The 15471-nt window shown below is 35.2% G+C and overlaps 1 protein-coding gene across 4 annotated transcripts in view; it reads right to left on the bottom strand.

The window, feature by feature from the left end:
- The window catches only part of HEATR5A (HEAT repeat containing 5A), a 167068-nt gene extending 153803 nt beyond the window's left edge, over positions 1-13265 (bottom strand). For 2 of the 4 annotated variants that reach the window (XR_007950563.1, XR_007950564.1), the window contains exon 1: positions 12918-13265. The gene's annotated coding sequence lies outside the window, so the exon portion shown is untranslated. The remainder of the gene's footprint in view (positions 1-12917) is intronic. The other 2 variants (XM_051977285.1, XM_051977286.1) reach the window with 1 other exon arrangement.
- Positions 13266-15471: the final 2206 nt, after the last annotated feature.

The following is a 15471-nucleotide window of genomic DNA, read 5'->3' as shown; positions in this document are numbered from 1 at the left end:
TATAAATATCATCTTCCCATATTGGTATGTAAGCACTTTAACCTTATTGGGTCTAATTTCTCTTTCATGTTTATCTTTTTATGCTTCTCTCAAGTCTTGTGTTTGAAATGTCAAATTTTCTATTCAGTTATGATCTTTTCATCACAAAACACTTGAAATTCCTCTATTTTAATAAACGTTCACTTTTCCAACTCTGAAGGATTATAATCATTTTTGCTGTGTAGGTTATCTTGGTTAAACTAGCTCCTTTGCCCTTCAGATGATCATATTCTGCTCTTTCATGGTACAAGTGGCCAAATCTTTTATAATCTTCGATATGGTTCCACAATATTTAAATTGTGTCTTTTTCTATGCTTTCAACATTTTTTTCTTAACCTCAGAGCTCTGGAATTTTCCTAGAAAGTTCCTAGAAGTTTAATGGATAATTTCTATTTCTATTTTATCCTCTGTATTTAAAGATATTAAAGCAGTTATCTTTTATAAATCTTGGAATACAGTGTTTAGACTCCTTTAATCATGGTTTAGAGGCAATCCAGTAATTCTTAAATTATCTCTCTTTCATCTACAATCTAGGTACAGTTATTTTTCTGATGAGATATTTCACATTTTCTTTCTTCGTTTTCATTCTTTTGACTTTTCAAAAAATTATTATTTGATATTTCATGAAATCAGTCATTGGTTAGGAATAATTCTAATTTTAAGGGATTCTTTTTTTTCAGTGAGCCTTTGTACTTTCTTTTCCCATTTGGCCAATACTGTTTCTAGAAGGGTTCTTCAAGGAATTTTTGCATTTCCTTTCCCATGTGGCTTATTTGCTTCTAAGGAATTTCTCAGTGTCATTTTTGTGTTTCTATTTACCATTTGGTCAATTTTACTTAAGATGTTATTTTCTTCAGTGCTTTTTTGGTTTGTTTGGGCTTTTTTGTGCTTCTTTTACTAAGCTATAAACTTTTCATAATTTTGTTGCATCATTCTTATTTCTTTTCCTAATTATTCCTTTACCATTCTTATCTCTTTACTCTTTCAGGAATTCTTGTTGGAACTTTTCTTGTAGCCATTTTTCATAGCTATTTTCATGTTATCTTCTGAGTATATGTCTTGGTCTTTCCTGTCACCATGATAGCTTTTTATGGTCATGTTCATTTTGTTCATTTTCTAGTTATTTATTAACTCTGAAATTTATGTTGAAGTTGGGCTCTGCTCACTTGAGGCATGGTTCCAAGTTTCAGACTTTTCTGCATTGTTGTTTTCAAAGGTAGTTTTGAAGATCTGAATGTCTGGTACTTCTAAAGCGGTATAGTTAGGGAAAGGTATAGTCACTAATTTTCTGATTTGTACTCTAGTCATTACTCAAGAAGGCATTTTCTCTCTACCTTGGAACTGTGATCAGAATCCTGTTCCCTACAGGTGACTAACTACAAGTACTCATTTCTGCCAGAACTACTCTGAAATTGAGAATGAACAATGCAATATAGTCCTATGTAACCAGTGTCAGCAATGGGTCCCCTGTAATCTCTATATACTCTCTTTGGGCTGACAGATCCTAAAGCTGCTGCTACTGTTACAGTCTCTAAGGAACACACTTTGTGTTGCTGCTGTTGTGTGTGTTATGTTCTAGAATATCCCTTACTCCTTGGTGTCACAGACCTTACCTACTAACTAAATTTCTTAGGCTAGAAAAAAAAGTCTCACCTTGACTTTTTGTAGGCTCTGCAACTCTAGAATTTAATTTGAGGCATTACTTTAAAGATGTTTGGAGGGGAATATTGGGAGAGTTTAGCTGAGTTGCTTCCTCTACTTTTTCCTCTTATAAAAATTCTGTCATAAGGATGGTTCTCTGGGAAAGAGTAGTGTGAAGAATATAGGGATAAAATATATGTGGTGAAAAACCCAATGTTATAAATAAAAATCTAAAAAATCACTAGGTTGCTCTTGAAAAAACAAAAATAACTTTATTCCCTTATCTCTAACACTTCAACTCCCAATATCAAACAAGTGATATGTAACAATGCAACCAACATTCTAGGATTTAGAGTCTTAATAGACATTTATTTTTGCTAACTAACATCTAGTTTAGATATGGTGTTTCTTGCCTATAATCTTTTTTTTTAGATAATAATATACTGTGGTGTTCTCTTCTTTTTTAAAATATATGATGGTTCTTTCTGGGATCAGGTTTCTTGGGGAGGTTTTCTGGAGGTAGCCTTTCTATAGGCATGTCCTTTTTTTCAAAATTCAGTGAAACACTAATTTCTTCCAAAAAGTTTTTTAATAATTAACACCATTTGACTCATTATTCTTTTATTCTACTCCTTACTATCTTCCTCCCCATTCCTCCAGCAATGATGTATAGCTGTTTTAACTGTATTATCTGCCAGTTTTTGTAAAAGGCTGTTTTGGTGAGCTGAATGTGATAAGGCATACCAAAAGTTGAACTCACTGTCATGAGTAGCTACTATGTCAGTTAACAGTTTATCTTTATTAAAAATTAAGTTAAGGAGAGAATGGCCATACTAAGAAGTAAATATGATACAATGATGTCTCACTAACAAGACTGCTGGGTCCTTGGAAATGGATTGCTAAAATAGTTAAATACATAGGATAAAAATGGATAAATACCTGTGTTAACAAAAGGGTTAACAATATTTTTTCCAGTTATCATACCCTTTGAACCAGCAGTGTTTCTATTGGCTTATACCCCAAAGAGATACTAAAGAAGGTAAGGGGACCTGTATGTGTCAAAATGTTTGTGGCAGCCCTGTTTGTAGTGGCTAGAAGCTGGAAAATTAATGGATGCCCATCAATTGGAGAATGGTTGAGTAAATTGTGGTATATGAACGTTATGGAATATTATTGTTCTGTAAGGAATGACCAGCAGGATGAATACAAAGAGGACTGGCGAGACTTGCATGAACTGATACTAAGTGAAATGAGCAGAATCAGGAGATCATTATATACCTCAACAACGATACTGTATGAGGATGTATTCTGATGGAAGTGGATCTCTTCAATAAAGAGATCTAACTTGGTTTCAATTGATCAAGGATGGACAGAAGCAGCTACACACAAAGAAAGAATACTGGGAAATGAATATAAACTGCTTGCATTTTTGTTTTTCTTCCTGGGTTACTTATATCTTCTGAATCCAATTCTCCCTGTGCAACAAGAGAACTGTTCGGTTCTACACACATATATTATATCTAGGATATAATGTAACCTATTTAACATGTATAGGACTGCTTGCCATCTGGGGGAGGGGGTGGAGGGAGGGAGGGATAATGTTGTAAAAAATTACCCTGGCATGGATTCTGTCAATAAAAAGATATATGGATTCTGTCAATAAAAAGATATATATATATATATATATATATTATATATATATATATATATATATATTATATATATATATATATATGTATGTATGTATATTTTTTTCTACTTAAAATTCCTCAGAATTGACTTGATGATGAATGCTAAAGATAGTCAGACTTTTTATATGTTCTGTTTCCAATAAATGACAAGAACTGAAGTATATTGTTAGAATCCTAGTGTTAACTCAATGGAATTGACACAATTCTTATTGGTTCACACATTAGAGCAAATCCTCACAAGATGTTAAGTCACAATAATAAATAATAAAGATTCTTGAAAAAAAAAAAGATGTTAAGTCACTAGTATTGATAGAAACAATGCTTAAGTTAACACCTTTGAGAGTTCACACATTAGCTCATACATTAGTTCACACGTTTGGGAGATTTCAGGATTCAGTATGAGATATCCAAATTCACACTTCCCACAATCCTACTCTCAGAGGAGGAGTCAACATTTGAGTTTACACCTCTAAAAGAGCATAAAAACAGCTGAGCTCTGTCAGGAGAGTTCAGTTGAAAAGATTGGAGGGAAGCGTCAGTTCGGGAGATTGACAAGCTAGAGACTGCAGTTGGACAGAACAAAGGATTTGGAGGAGGAGAACCAAGATTTAGAGAGAGCTGGAGGCTGAAGCTGGCAGACAAGCTGCAAGAGCTCTTGGAACCAAGGAATGAGATAGGCCTCTAAGAAAACTAACCGGGCTATTTTGGAGGAGGCAATAAAAGATCTGAACTTTTAACACCTGGCTGCATTTGGAGTGATTATTACATGGAACTGAAATTAAAGCTGCCTCCAGAAAACCTCCCCAAGAAACCTGATCCCAGAGAGAACCATCATATATTTTAAAAAAGAGGAGAACACCACAGTATATTATCATCTAAAAAAAAGATTATAGGCAAGAAACACTATCTATATCTAAACTGGATGTTAGTTAGCCAAAATATATGTCTTCTAAGACTCTAAATCCTAGAATGTTGATTGCATTGTTACATATCACTTCGTTGATTCCACTCACAGGCAAGAAGAATATCAGTACACATTTGTAACCCACAGCTTGGTCCCTCACCTTTCCAACACACTCCTAAAGAAGAAATTGGGCAAAGATATTTTCATCAAAAATGCTAATAAGCATTTCATACTATATATGTGTATATATGTATATATATACACACAAAGACAGTTTTCAAAAGAAATCATAACTTTTCATTTGTCATGTCATATGAACATGACAGTCATATGAAAAACTTTAAGTCACCAGTGATTAGAGAAATACAAATTAAAAACAACTCTGAGATACCACCTTATACCCATATACCATGGCTAATATGATGGAAAAGGAAAATGACAAATACTGGAAGGATGTGGAAAAACCAGTATACCAATTATTCTGGTAGAATTATGAAGTGGTCCACCCTTTCTGGAGAACAATTTGGAACAATGCCCAAAGGTTTATAAAACTGCATACCCTTTGACTCAGCAATACTGCTACGAAATCTGCATTCCAAAGAGATCTGAGAAAAAGTTAAAGGACCTATATGTGCAAAAATATTTATACCAGCTTTTTGTGGTGGCAAAGAATTGGAAATTGAGGGGATGTCCATCAATTGGGAATGGCTGCACAAGTTGTGGTATATGTGGAATACTATAAGAAATGATGAGGGGGATGATTTCAGAAAAACCTGGGAAGACTTATATGAACTGATATTAAGTGAAGTGAGCATTAAGAAGGGAACACTGTCCACAATAACAGCAATATTATAATGATGACCAACTGTGAAAGAATTAGCTCCTCTGATAAAGACAATTCCAAAGAACTTTTGATAAAAAATGCTATACACTTTTAAGAATATAGACTGAAACACACATTTTTTCATTTGTTCTTGCTCCCCCGCCCCTTTTTTGCAAACTGTAATATAGAAATATGTTTTACATGACTTCACACACATAGTTAATATATTGTTTGTCTTTTTAATGAGTGGAGAAAGGGTCGGAGAGGAGAAAAATTTGGAACTGAAAATGTTAAAAAAAAAGGAATGCTAAAAATAAATTAAAAAAATTTTTCTATCACATTTTCTGGTTTTTGGGCTACTCTATATATAGTGATTAGTCAGGTATGGTTAGGTTCTTGGAGTAGCTCAAAAAAGTTTACTTCAGCCATATATTTAATGGAGTATACATAACACAACAGTGGAGACTGGCTCTACTATCCACTACTTAGATTTCTTTGGGTCTATAAATGAAGAAGCAGGATCTAGATGACCTTAAGGTACCTTCTGGTTCTAAATCAATGATACTATAATCTGATCTCATTGATATGAGTGAAAAGATTAAAATATGTTCAGTATGTATTAAATATGCTCAAGAAGGTACACATTTAATAAAGGGTGTCCAAAAAGCCTTAATTAAGTGTTAAGATTTAATAGTTAGTGGGACACCTTGAATGTCATAGATTTACATTAAAGTAGTACAATTTCTAATAAGATTACATCTTAAAGGATAAATTTTAGCTATCTGAAAACTTCACTTCCAAAGAACAATTCTTTCCCTAGCATGTTGATTAAACTCTATTGTATGGAGATGTTAATGTTCACACACATATATGTACACACACACACACACACTCACATATACATACACATGTGTATATGTGTAAATATATATATATACATACATATTCTATACATGAAGAATACAGCATTTGCAGCTGAAAAAGAATTTAGAGATCATCTAAGTTCTAATTCTGCATTTAACACTAGAAGGACCAGGAACATTACCCAACACAAAATTTTATTATAATTTTATTTTGAAACAAAAAAATTCATCTTATCGCTATTTGCTTTGTGAATGAAAACAAAAACAAAAAATGCACTGAGCCATCTACTGCAGTTTGATCCTTCAAGTCATACTTACAGACCAGAAAACAACAGCAAAAAAGAGGTAATTATGCTGGAAATTAACAAGTAGCTGTATTTTTTCAAAATAACAAGTTTACTGAGAAAGTCTACCAAGAAGCATTTTATTCTGTAACAATAGAAATTTATTTGAATCCTCAAGGAAATATAAGCATATTCAAGGCTTTAAATATTTAGGAATTACCCTCAGAAGTTTTCCTTCTCTCAGTATCATATGACAGGTTCCAATGTCTTCAATAGAGTATCAGCAATAATGGTTTTGGCATATCAACATTATGTCTGTTTTCATCTGCCAATTTTTATATTGTTATTACTAAAAATAAATGATTAATTTGGGATACTTGCTTCTATCCTGTAACTTTAATTCAACTGAATGTTATTTAGAGCTCAGATTTGTTACTCTTATCCTATTGAAAATACAAGTGAGATTTCATGCTCACAATTACTTTTTCTATTTTCAAAAGGCCAAAAAAAAATTTCAGTTTTAGGATTTAGATATATATTTAGAAAATATTAATGTTTACTGACTGACTAGTGCTCTTGGCAATAATAGGGAAGTTCCGAAGAAGGGACACTTGAAGGGGAAGATAAATTACGTTTTAGGTATTGTTAAGGTTGAGATGCCTACAATTCATTCAGTTTGAGATGTACATTACTATATTTCAACCACTGTGACAAGCACTGGGAACAGAAAAAGAAATGATAGGACATGTCTTCAAAAAGTTCTCAATTTAATGGGGGGAGACAAGAAGTAAACAATTTAGTAGAAAGAAGCTATTTATAGAAATAATTAAAAGAAGGAGGGCACTACAATTAAGAAGAGTTGAGAAAGGCTACTTGTAGAAAATGGGGTTTTAGTTGGGACTTGAAGGAAGCCATGGAAGTCAGTAGTTAAGGATATGCAGGGAAAGCATTGCAGGCATCTTCCAATTTACAATTTGCAATCTGAGCATCACCCTTGACTCTTCACTCACACAATTCTCTCCTCATCAAAACCATTCCAAATTTCTGGTCATTTCTACTTTCACAACATCTTTCATATATGTCTTATCTCTCTCCCTTCACACAAGCACAACTCTAGTTCTAGTCCCTAATACCTCATGCTTGAAAATACTATAATAGCTTTCTAGTTGGTCTCTTTGCCTCAAAAACCTATTTTAACATCCACATCAAATTGCAAAGATAATTTTTCTAAAGTAGAGGACTAATGAGGTTTTTCCTTTTCCCCCTAATAATTTCTAGTCTCTTTATTATTCCAGTATCAAAAATTAAATCCTTTGCATTGGCATGTAAGACTTCAAAATTACATTTTACTCCACTTTTATCTATCAGCTAGGTACAGTGGTCTACTTTCTATTCCTTACACATGATTTTACATCTCTTTTTTTTTTTTAATTTTTTAAAAATATATGTTTTATTTTATTTAACAATAACTTTATATTGACAGAATCCATGCCAGAGTAATTTTTTTACAACATTATCCCTTGCACTCGTTTCTGTTTCGATTTTTCCCCTCCTTCTACTCCCTCCCCTAGATGACAAGTAGTCCTATATATATTAGATATGTTGCAGTATATCCTAGATACAATATATGTTTGCAGAACCGAACAGTTCTCTTGTTGCACAGGGAAAATTGGATTCAGAAGGTAAAAATAACCCGGGAAGAAAAACAAAAATGCAAATAGTTCACATTCGTTTCCCAGTGTTCTTTCTTTGGGTGTAGCTGCTTCTGTCCATCATTTATCAATTGAAACTCAGGTCTTTATGTCAAAGAAATCCACTTCCATCAGAATACATCCTCATACAATATTGTTGTCGAAGTGTATAATGATCTCCCGGTTCTGCTCATTTCACTTAGCATCAGTTCGTGTAAGTCTCTCCAAGCCTCTCTGTATTCATCCTGCTGGTCATTTCTTACAGAACAATAATATTCCATAACATTCATATACCACAATTTACCCAGCCATTCTCCAATTGATGGGCATCCATTCAATTTCCAGTTTCTAGCCACTACAAACAGGGCTGCCACAAACATTTTGGCACATACAGGTCCCTTTCCCTTCTTTAGTATCTCTTTGGGGTATAAGCCCAATAGTAGCACTGCTGGATCAAAGGGTATGCACAGTTTGATAACTTTTTGGGCATAATTCCAGATTGCTCTCCAGAATGGTTGGATTCGTTCACAACTCCACCAACAATGCATCAGTGTCCCAGTTTTCCCGCATCCCCTCCAACATTCATCATTATTTTTTCCTGTCTTCTTAGCCAATCTGACAGGTGTGTAGTGGTATCTCAGAGTTGTCTTAATTTGCATTTCTCTGATCAATAATGATTTGGAACACTCTTTCATATGAGTGGTAATAGTTTCAATTTCATCATCTGAAAATTGTCTGTTCATATCCTTTGACCAAATTTTACATCTCTTGAATCCATGGCTCTACAAAAGCTGATCAATCCTACTTTCTGGAATGTTCTTCTTTCTAATGCTGCTTCTCTTAGCTTCCTGTTTTTTTTTAAGTCAGCCCAAATTCCATTTTCTGCAGGAGGACTTTTCTAGTCTTTTCCCTGGTCACCTCTCTAGCTATTAATACATTTTCTTTTGAGATGGCCTTTTTAAAATTTTATACTCATAGATATATGTTATGTAGTCATGTCCCCCGTTAGAAAGTGTTTTTCTTGAAGGAAGACTTTTCTTTTAACCTATTTTTGTATTCCAACACTTGGCATAGTTTGCTATAATATATTTCAATTACAAATTGTTACATAGTCACTTATGAAATAATCTCACTAAAGCACTTACTGATATATTTTTTCTTAAATATAAAAATAACTTACTTTATTGAATCCTGACTAAAGTATGGTGAATTCTGAAATGGCCCACTTCTTCTTCTGAAAAATTCAGTACTATGGCAACAAGTTAATACAAAGATCAATTCTGATGGATTTGGCTCTTTTCAACGAGATGATTCGGGCCAGTTCCAATAGTTTTGTGATGACCCAGAGAGAGGACTGCAGGAACTGAGTATGGATCACAATATAGTATTTTCCCTCTTTTTTGTTGTTGTTTGCTTACATTTTGTTTTCTTTCTCATTTTTTTCCTTTTCTGATCTGATTTTTCTTGTGCAGCATGATAATTGTAGAAATATGTATATAAGAATTATATGTTTAACACATATTAGATTATTCATCATCCAGGGGAGGTGGGGAGAAGGGGGAAAAATTTGGAATGCAAGGTTTTGCAAGGGTTAGTGTTGAAAAATTATCCATGCATGTTTTGAAAATAAAAAGCTTTAATTAAAAAAATAGAAAAATTCAGTACTTAGAAAGAATATGTAAACTAAGCCAAGGAATAAGAAATTAGATTAGGACTCAGCAACTCAATTTAAATAAGTCACTTCATCAGGGTCTTATTTTACTTATCAGAACTTTTTCTGGATCTCTTTTTATTCTCATCATTCCCTCACTTCTATCATATTTAAATGCTCACAGGCTACATTATCATCTTCAACATCCCTCCAACTATTCTCCTAATTTTAGAATTTAAATTCTTTAAAGGTAAGGCAGAGTCTGTCATCTTTTATTGTTATATCTCCAAGATCCATGAATGATAATTAAAAATATTTGCCAAATGAAAAACCAGCGATAAATATATTCTCTACTTCAGAGATATCATCAAAATTAGAAGAAACCTATTTAGTCCAGAATAAAAGTATTATAGACTACATCACTATGTAGACTATAGACTACAGCAATATGGGTAACAGCACTAGCAATGGCTTTGGAGTCTAAGGACCTCAGTTTCTTTATCTATAAAATGGAGAGGAAGAAAAAGGAGATGGCATTCACTAAATGCTTCTTAAGGTCTCTTCTGGTCTAAATCTATGACGAAATGAATTTAAAATTGTTGAGATTGATGCCTTTAAAGAGTAGTGTGACAGTAGGAAATAAGTCACATAATTATGCCTCCAGACTGTGATATGTGCTAAAACTTTACAATAAAAAACATCATAAAAAGGAAAAAAAGAACCTATTTGTAGAAAAAAAAAATCATAGCTACTCTACTTATAATAGCAAAAAATTGGCAACGTTTTGTCCAATACAGGTATAATGGTTGAATAGATTATGGTATATCAATATAATGGGATTTTGCCTCTAACACATATTACTTATAGACAAACAGCCAAATCAATCAGTGCTCAGGTAGCTCTATTAGACTGATTTAGTAATGTTCTCCATTCTGATATATCACATGCCCAGATTCCCTTCCTCAAAAAAAAATTTAAATGATGGTAATTTAGGACAAATAAGAAATATAGAAAGACCTAAATGAAGTGATGCAAAGTGATAACAGTAAAAGTAGATTTATGTACAAACTGACTATAACTCTATAAAAGGAAGGAAGTAGGAAAGCAGAACCAAAAGTGTTGGAATTTAGGGCAGGCTTGGAAAAAGCAAATAAAAAAACTTTTTCCTTATTTGTTAATTTACCCTTGTTAAAGTCTAAATTTTTAGGGTAAGATTTTATCTCATGTTTTCACATGGTTATTTTGTTATTTTTGTTGACTTAGATCTACGACTTTAGTAGATAAATTTCTGAGCTTGAGGTTCAAGTAAGGCTAAATGGCTTGCTAGGTCAGATGGCTAGTAAAAATCACAAGGTGGATCTTCTTGATTCCAAATTCCTTCTAATTAGAACAGTTGCTAATTGACAGTAGCTAATTTTATAATAAAAATTAGTTTGTCAAAGTTTTTTAATTAAAAAGTGAGTCCCAAAAGTAATGCCTATATTTTCTACATTTACTTTAAAGAATTTTTATAATTTTTAATTTTTATTTGTATAATTTATCATATTATATATTTGTATATAATTGTTATTATATAAACACATTCATTGTAATGATTATTGAAAAATATGACCTTCATAGAAAACTATGACAGAACTACAGAACTGCTGAACAAATTATGCTATATGAAGGTACAGAATATTAGTGTATTCTAAGAAATGCTAAAAGGGACAGATTCAGAAAAACTGGAGAGGTCTTCTATGATGCAGAATTAAGAGAGAAGAACCAGAAGTACAATGTAAGAGAATTATAATACTGGTAAGGACAATAACCCTTAAGTCTTATTAATGCAATGATCAGTCATATATCCAAAAGAGGAATTATGCATACTACCCATCTCGGATAGAGGCACAAAAAGGACTTATATATATTTTTGTTTTGGTTGACAATAGTTGTTGGTTGCAAGGAGGAGCTCTGAGTTTTTTGAGTCACAATGGCAGATCCTGAGGGCGGTTGAAATGGGGAGATGTGATAATGATATTTTCACCAAAAGGAAGATTGAAAATGGAATACTTTTTTAAAATGCACATTAGTGAACAGAATTAATGCGCAGAGTTAGAATGAGACCGAAACACACAGAGCAAATATTGGAACTATTATAACCCGATCTTCTCTTACTCTGTTTTAAAGAATATTTATGTTGATGATATTGGTCAAATTCATATTAAAAAGTAAAGTAAAACACATGAAGGGGCAAAAGCTCCATCTCTAGCTTTATCTCCAGATTTGCCACGATTTATTTTGACATCAACAATAATTGTAAAAATTAAAATCAATCATATTAACACATAATTCTTATCAAAGTTTTGCCATTTCTTTCTCAACAAGAGCATGACGTAAAGACAAATTCTAAAATGTGACTATAATCCTATAATCTTCTAGAAATACTACATAATAGTTTGTAATAAAAAGTCCTAAAGAGCTCAGGGTATCTAACAGTTCAATTCTAATTCTTCTATATACAAGAAAGTTAGAATATCTTGCCCGAGGTATGCATTATTACAATTACTGATCATTATGTACAACTTCAGAGTTGGTAAAGCAGTTAATAACTACTTACAATTGTGTTGGTAGTAATAAAAGAGTAGGCTGGTGATTCCAGAGAAGATCTTTAACTTTTGAGAAAAGTTATACCTTTCTCAATGAGTTCTTCGGGGGATAAGTAAACCCGGCCTCAAATCTTCCTCACTCCTTCTAAGGTTCCCGTCAAGAAATAAAACATGTTTGAGTTGGATCTCATTCGTTTTCCTGAGGTCGGCCCTAACAGCGCGGGGAATCTGGCTTGGGAGCGGAGCAAGCAGCCGGCTAGGGCTAGATTCCCAGAGGGTTGGGGAGGGGGCACACCCAGAGGCTGGGCTAAGGGAGGCCCAACCTTGCCCTGCCCTGCCTTCCAGTCCCCGCTAATGGTCTGCAAGAGTCCCGGGCCGGCGCAGAGTCCATAGACAGCTCCTACCTGTTGTGCTCGTGCGCACAGACACCGGTGGGACTCGCGGCAGTTGTCACTGTCGTTCCCGGCCCCTTTTTCTCCCCCCCCTTCCCCCTCCACCGCAATCTTCTCCGATGGTAGCTGAGGGGGTTTCGAAACTCTGGGTGGAAGAGCTTCTTCTGTCCTGTCCCGCAAGTCCAGGACTTGGACCCTATTCCGCGCCCTCCCCTGCCCCCGGATTTCGCCACAGACATTCTCGACCCCCCTCCACCCACCCCGCCTCGCCACACAGCCCCTGCCGGACACGGCTTCTCGCCGGATCAGAAGTCAAGAGTGGGAGGGAACGCCCCCCAAACCCTACTAACCGAGCGTCCGAACTGCCGCCGTCGCCGTCGGGTGGGGACCCGGAGCCTCAGTCCCGACACCGCCCCCTCCCGGGGAGCCTCTCCTCAGTCGGTGTCTCCCAGCCCAGTGCCGTCCCTAACCCCGTCCCGTCCCGGCACGTTACCGGCTCCTCAGGCAAGAGGGACCCGAGTGGGGATCAGACTGACTGACCAGAGAACAAACTGACGAATAGACAGACCGGCAAGCGCAGGCGCTGGGGCAAGCAGAGAGGGGCGGGACCCACAAGGGTCGCCAGCTGTCCGGGTGGTCGAGGAGTGGCGCGCGGGGAAGCCGGGAGCCCGCGAGTTGGAATGAACGAGAGATGAAGTGGAGCCCCCGGGCTGGGCTGCTCCGCAGGCCTCACTAGCTAGACGCAGAATCATCGAGCTCCCACTCTGGCAGGGGTGACTGATCTATCGCCAAAAAATGGATGGGAGGTGGCGGCGCAGTGGGGATTAATGAATGTAGCGTGGTTTTGCAATTTGCAAATTCCTGTAGAATTGTAGTTCTCTGTGTATATTCCTTTTGTTTGTTTTTTTCTACCACTTGCCAGCTAAATTTTTTCCAGTCTTTCCTATCGAGATTTTTTTTTGAAAGCAGAGGAGTCAAAAAAAAATTTAGGACTGGTTTTATTTTATTTCAATGTAAGGGCATATTTAAATATTTTTTGGCATTAATTCTTTGAAAAACGGCCGTTTAAGTCTTTGGCCTATGAAAGTCCTTTATCTCAGTTTATCTGCATGATTTCTAGACGGAGTAAGTTACTAGTTGTTGTTGTCGAGACATCCAACACTTCTCTGGAGCCTAACTCTATATAGTACATTAGGGTTATATTCAGTTGGGAAGAAGTTAAGACGATTTATTTAGGACTCTTCTCTCTTTGGGCAAGGAGTTTCCCTTTTCTTACACTTAAAAAGTACAGCCAGAAGCAACACTAACGCAAGTCCCTCTTGTTTCCATTTTCCAAGTTACTCTCTTTGCTAATATAACTATGGGAATGTAAATTACTTGCTCTCTAACCCTTATTTACATTATTTCTATTAGTTACGACATTAAGACCCGGCCAGACAATTCTATGTAATTAGACAATGTTTTACCACCATAAATTTAGCACCCACTATTCTGAAAATCCTACGGCTTTTTTTTTTTTTTCCAGGTACAGATTGGACAAGATGAGCTGCGTAAATCTTGGTCATCTGTTTTCTCATCTTTCATTTTCCCACCTATTTCCTAGTACTGCCATTTCCAAGTTCTGATCAAATTGTATCCACTGCTAATTCAGGCTGCCCTCTTTCGCCCATTTAGTCAGACATTCTCTAAGCTCAGAAAACCTGCTGACTCACCTCTTCCTCATTCCAATTACCCCTTTACCGTTTACATCATTTTCACTTTTAACCTTTCCTAACTTCTAGCTCTCCACAGACACTGTGGGTTTTGTTTTTGTTTTTGTTTTTTTGTTTAGTTGTTTTGGGTTTTTTTGTAGCTTACTGAACCTTCTGCCCTATATTTTACTTTGACATTTATGTGTGACTTTTTCACTTTGTTTTCCTAGGCATTTATTTCATATACATCATAGTTTATTTGCTGGCTGCCTGCAGGATAAGAAGGCACAGAGAGTTAAGTCTAATGTTGGCTCTGGTTACAATAAACCATCAAGTTTTTATTTCAACAGCTCTATTTTAATGGAGAATAAACATTGGTAAAAGATGCCAGAGAAACAGCTTCCTGATTTCTGACATCTCTTATTCAACAAATATGTGAGTTTAAAGGAAAGATGCTGACCAGCATTTGTTTTCTTATTTCCTCTATTGAGAAAACAAATGCAGGACCAGTTCAACATTATTATTACTTTTAATCCACTCTAACCAATATAAGGATATAGATATTGATAAAGGTCAGCTTTTTGATGATTGGAGGTCACGGCGACTAGCCTCACTAGTTCCAAGTGGGGGTAAGTGCAATGTAGGGAAGCCAGAGTATATGACTGATAATCAGAACTTAAGTTTTTAGCTCACTGAATTTATAAGCGTATTTTCTGTTGGAAAATGGGTAGAAAAACAGACTTAAGAGTTGAGAAAAACTGAATCTGAATTCTGTCTTAAGTACTTAGTAGTATGAGCCTCGGCAGGTCACTTAGTTTCCACTCTCCCTCAACTTCAGTTTTCTCCAAAAAGGAGATAATAACTGTATCTGCTTACTTTACAAGAGCTGTGAGTATCAATTGAGATAATGTCTATAAAGCACTTTGCAAAACACAAAGTATAATTTAAATGTCTGCTGTTATAGGACCAAACTTCCCACCAGATGATGAAAGCAGTCTAAAATAGTCCATCTGCAGTTTAAGATAGAATAGATTCATGCTGTCAGAGGTAATAGTGCAAAGAACAGTAATAGTATGGATGGAAATTATAATCCTAATTCTTTTTAAAGCTTCATTTTAATAAAAGAACTTTTCTTTTAAAATTTTTGAATTTGTTACAAATTAAAAATATATATTAATGTAGTCAACAACATCCAATTACACTTAAGTAAATG

This window comes from Antechinus flavipes, chromosome 2 (assembly GCF_016432865.1).
Source record: "Antechinus flavipes isolate AdamAnt ecotype Samford, QLD, Australia chromosome 2, AdamAnt_v2, whole genome shotgun sequence".
NCBI lineage: Eukaryota > Metazoa > Chordata > Mammalia > Dasyuromorphia > Dasyuridae > Antechinus > Antechinus flavipes.
The sequence above is the reverse complement of the archived record's forward strand: the minus strand, read 5'-3'. Positions and strand labels throughout refer to the sequence as shown.